This window comes from Papaver somniferum, unplaced genomic scaffold, assembly GCF_003573695.1.
Source record: "Papaver somniferum cultivar HN1 unplaced genomic scaffold, ASM357369v1 unplaced-scaffold_57, whole genome shotgun sequence".
NCBI lineage: Eukaryota > Viridiplantae > Streptophyta > Magnoliopsida > Ranunculales > Papaveraceae > Papaver > Papaver somniferum.
This window is the reverse complement of record NW_020648415.1, coordinates 4,104,706-4,110,334: the sequence shown is the minus strand read 5'-3', so window position 1 is coordinate 4,110,334 and position 5,629 is coordinate 4,104,706. Positions and strand designations below refer to the sequence as shown.

The window sequence follows — 5,629 nt, the reverse complement described above, 5'->3', positions numbered from 1 at the left end:
AAAATAAAAGATAGATTAGCTGTCATCCACTATGTATTTTCCTTATAAATAGTCATTCGAGTTGTAAAGGAGGGAGAGATCTTTTTTGAGTGAGAGATAAGTAAATAGGAGAGAAAAAGTTGAGAGCAGAGATCATTCTTGATTTCTTTATTTTCCTTGTAAGAATATTCAGAAATTAATCAATAAAATTAAGAGCATAAACCTAAAAATAGGTTGATCAACGATAAAATCATTCGAGGGGTGTATTGTAGGATTTCCTGCAACTACAGATACTACTTTCTCGTAGTTGTGTGATCTGATCTTGCTGATTTTATCGTTTTGAGTACAATCTTAACGATTGGCTTGAGATCTTTATCTCCGATAGGCAAGATAGAAAAGTAATCACAAACATCTTCGTCTCATCGTTTGTGATTCGACAATATCCTTTTTCGCTGCGTCGATTAAGACTATTGTGAGGTGATTGATAATACTAGGTTGTTCTTCGGGAATATAAGTCCGGTTTATCAATTGGTTCATGTTCACCTTGATTTATCAAAAGATGGAACAAAAACTCGTAGGTATATTCGTGGGATACGGATTTATCTATTCTGTAGACTTTTCTGTGTGATACAGATTTGTTTATTAAAGTCTTCGACTTTGGGTCGTAGCAACTCTTAGTTGTGGGTGAGATCAGCTAAGGGAATCAAGTACGTAGCATCATGTTGGAATCAGAGACGTGGGACCATAACTATACCTTGGATCAGTGTGAGATTGATTGGGGTTCAACTACAGGACAGACCGAAGTTAGTTTGAAGTAGGCTAGTGTTTGTAGCGGCTTAATACAGTGTGTGTTCAATCTGGACTACGTCCCGGGGTTTTTCTGCATTTGCGGTTTCCTCGTTAACAAAATTCTGGTGTTTGTGTTATTTCTTTTCCGCATTATATTTTGTTATACAATTGAAACATCACAGGTTGTGCGGTGTTCAATCAATTAGAATATCTGACCTTTTGCTTGTTGATTTAAATTGATTAACACTTGTATATTGGTCTTTGGTACCATCCAAGTTATCTCTCTAGTATTTGATAAAGACTCGCAGATTTCTATTTGCTTGAGTATATATCAAATCGAGATATTGAGATATAAACTCTTTGATATACTTTTATCTAGATTGAATCTGACTGTCTAGTTGATTCTCTAGAAATTATATTGGAATTTGTCCATACATATTGATAAGCGAAATATTGGGTGTGGTTGTTGTTGTAGCGCCCCAAAATTAATCTACTTATTAATCCAAGTGATTGACTACCTAATGAGGCATTAAAGATCTCAATCATATTAACTTCCATATATAAAATCTTATACAAAACTTAACCCGAAACTAAACCCATCACTCAAACAATTATAAATGAAAAATCTCTCAAGCTATATAAATTAAATAGTGTGTTTGTGATTACAAAAATAATGTACAAACCTAAAATAATTCGCAACAACTCTACAATCAATAATTTGACGGAAACGAGTATCTTCGCGTGCACCATATCTTCTGATAACTGAAAAACTGAAGTGGGAACGAGTGAGCACATCATCCCAAAAGGGGGATTAGTGGATCCTTTATAACAATCAGGTAATCACTAACATACTTCACAATTCTGCTAAAGAAAAATGATTTGCACATCTGATACACACAACACAAAGCAGAAGATTGCTCTAACTCACCTCCCCAGATATTGTTTCCATGGACAATATCTATAAAAGATCCACCACCGGACGGATCTACGGAGATGAACTACAGCAACCTAAACATATGTCTTCCTAACCTCGTCTCACTTAATGAAGGAGACGATGCTAGAGTAACTCCAGTCTCAAATGATAACATGAATCCAGGTACCATATGATGTTTTCATGGAATGAGTATGCCTCATAAATTTTGATGCTACCATCTAAGTCTAGAATATAAGAAGGTTTGATTACTATGACTCGACCCCGCACAGCAGGTTCCCAATAGGTCCCATCCTACCAGGAACCTAGAATTTTTTCCTGAGTCGAGATCATAATAACCCAGTCATAATACTAAGATTGAACAATCAAGCATGATATGCAAACGACCAATCTCCCCACATATATTCGATAGATGGAGACCTATTATTCTCCACTACCCAGTGATACCCTGATGTGTCCCGCAGGTACCCCAAGGCAGAGAGTCATTCCCCCTATAGTAAAATAGGTATAAAATAGTAATATCAACCCACAGCTGCCACCGGACAACTTCTAGGGTCTATGTAATCTATAAGTTGCTTGACCTGTAGTAATATTGGGTACCGATCTTCACCTACGTACTAGTGCGTGGACTTCCCCACCTATAAACGCTTAGTGAGAATCCGTGGAGAACACAGACAATTCTCGCGAGGAGACTAGACAATGCATATACGCAAGATACGCAATCAATTACACTCAAACATGGACTGCATAAGAACATATAGTTAATCAAACATGCTCAAAAATAATATGACACATCATGCTCGCCATTTAAAGTAACTTAATGATTACAAGAGAGTTACAAGAGTTCCCACCTGTTCTGAAGACAAGCCTCGCCTACCTCAAGATTCTCAATCCACTGGTTCATTCTTTGAATCGATCGTTGTTAATAATGACTAACTGTTAATCACACAAGCACTCTAAAGATTAGACAAAAGGCTCATATCAGGTTAATAACATAAACTCATACTATTCTCTAATTATAGGATAAGCGAACTATCTAATGGTTCTAAGCCATTTATGGTTCTACATCTTTTAATTATCTAACTTTAGCACATCTAAGGTTTACTTATTGAATTAAGTTGGTTCTATAGTTCATTAGATAAGTCTAATGAATATCTACAACTTTGTAGAAGGAATCAAATGCTAATTCAGACCTCAAGTGGTCCAACTCATCAAAATAGGAAAACTAGATTTAAGCCCAAGTCCACTAATTCAGCCCATTAATACAAGGCCTAGTCCAACTGGTCCACTAACAGTCTCTAACGGTCGGACTAACGATCAAAGGGTCAACTAACAGCCAACGTCCAAGGTCAGGTCAAGTTAATGGTCAACTGGTCAAGTTTACTCTTGGCTTACTGAGCCGGTTCTGAGTCGACCGATTCAACTCGGTCAGAAGATCTAAGTTAGCTAAGAACAGAATCAGTCAGACAATATGACTAGGATGACCAACAGGTAACAAATCGTAATACAACACAAAAACATGACAAGATCAAGAAATGCATTTCTAACTCTAAACCCAACTGCAATTCTAAAACTTCCAATTACAAATCTAAAAATCCATTTGTACATCTCATTTCCAACAGCTGCAACTAACTATGAACTGCAACTTCAGCTTCTACACCTATCTCAGACCCATCCATTCTTCATATTTTTATATCAGCAACAACAACATCACCAATATCCTTCCATATCCGGTCCCTGAAATCATTACCACTTGCAATTCCAGTACTTCTCAATTACAACTATCTTCATTATCAGATCCATGTTAATCAACACAAACAACACCATAAGTTCAGTTCTTCATTGCATCACAGTTCCCCATTTTAGCATCAACAACAACAATAGCTAAACCTCTATTGCTTCTCAACCTACAATTCCACTCCACTTATGTACCACATTTTGCATTCGCATCCTAATCAGTTCCATGGAAATTTCATCTTTACCTCCAATTCAACTCAATTCAAACATCTAACATGACATGTACCACCACTTGTATCTCGAATCCCAGCTGCAAACCATTCATTTACTAACTTCATATTTTCTCAGAAATCACCACCAGTTAAATACTACCACCAACATAAATATCTGAGACACAACTCAAATCATTTAGCTAATTCATCACCAGAACTCAACCCATCTTCATTACCAACAACAAAGCAATACTCATTTCCTCTTCTGCTCATTCTCTCAATTCAAACACACATACATTCAAACCACCAGCACCATTACAATCTGCATCACCACTGGTAATTTCCACAAACTCTTATTCACATGAAACACCATTGTAACACAACCACCTTCATCTGTAACTCAATTGAGCACTGCTACAATTCATGTATCAGCCAGACCTAATCACCTAAGAAGCAACACAAACACTTGTAGTTTCATTCTTCTCCATCTATAGTTTCTAACTCAGGAACCCTAATTACAAAGAATACTTCACACAAATCCTTCACCTGGATCCAATTCCATATCAGGCAACCCTAATTAGAAAAATCCCTAATTTCTGATTTAATTTAGGGAAGAATAGAAACCCTAATTTCTTGAAATCAAAATTAAACTCTATAGAACAACTCTATACTCCAATTAACATCAAACCCACTCTATAATCGATCAAAAGAAACGATTTCATTAAGAACAATCATTCAAAAACGAATCCCTAATTCAGCTTACCAAAACTCTGCTTTTCCAGAACTCAATCGACAGCAGCAACAACATCACCTTCTTCTTCAGTTCAACATGATACTAAGCTCTTGTGAATCATTCATATGAACTCACCTCAAATCCTTGAAAAGAATTCGACAGAGAGGAGAAGAGGAAAGACTGAGAAGAAGAAGAAGAAGAAGAAGAAGAAGAAGAAGAAGAATGAGAAGGAAAGAGAAAGAAGAAGAGAGAATGAGTTTCTCTCGACACCTTTTGGTGATGATAAGGCTAAAAATAATTCTTAAGGCGCCCAGAAAATGATAAGGGCAGCCCCAGTCGATTTAGATGCAAAAATGGTTATTTTCGCCCCTCGTACAATTCTATTGTTATTTTCTTCGTCCGGTATCCGATTGACACGTTCGAGTAATCTATTTTGCATAACTTTTCGAGATATATCTAACGGTACTAATTTCGCATCTAGATCGTTGTTAGATTAATTTCTATTAGTTAAGGTTAATCTCTAATTAATCGAGTCATTGGCGGCTTAGTCGACTCTTGATCATCGTTAGACCAGTCAAATACCGTTGACGAGATTGAGGGTCCTTATATTCTCCCCACCTTATACATTTTCATCCACGAAAATCGAACCGCACTTCTGATCTGCAAAACTCCCCACCTTATAGAGAAAAACTATCTCTCAACCAAATGCAAGTATTGCCCATACTTACAAATGCACGAAAGAAAAACAACTCATTTTAAATGAGTTCGAAACAACAAGAAATGAAACATAAGCCTATATGATTTTCTATAACTAAAATCTATAATTTGTAGCTCTAGGTTCAATAGACTAACTTTTCTATTTCAGAAGGATTGTCTCTAAGTTCACTATGGTGAATTTGATTCTAACAGATAAGTATGTCTAAATTCACCGAACTAATATTTATAGTCTAATATTTAATAATTTATTGATTTGACGTAGTTCCAAATTTGTTATATATATTTATCAATCTAACTAATCCAAATTTGATTCACGTAGATCTATAATATATGATGTTTTAACTTACTGTTATATTATATATTAGTTTTCCAAGTATTATCTACTTTAAATCTTCTATTGATATAACTATTGAGATACTATTATCAGTAGTGTTACTATTCCCTCTATCTTTATTATAATCGTTATTAGTTCATTAATAGTCTAATCGGTACACTAAGTCTTATTTTTCTAAATATGATTTTACATTCACG

General features: G+C 35.6%; 1 long non-coding RNA gene across 1 annotated transcript; it reads right to left on the bottom strand.

Annotated features, from left to right (window-relative positions):
• Window positions 1–1,303: 1,303 nt before the first annotated feature.
• On the bottom strand, window positions 1,304–4,620 carry LOC113343388. The gene is made up of 3 exons (XR_003357221.1): window positions 4,412–4,620; window positions 2,551–2,635; window positions 1,304–1,538 (listed from the first exon to the last, which is right to left on the bottom strand). It is a non-coding gene; the product is annotated as an uncharacterized LOC113343388 (long non-coding RNA).
• Window positions 4,621–5,629: the final 1,009 nt, after the last annotated feature.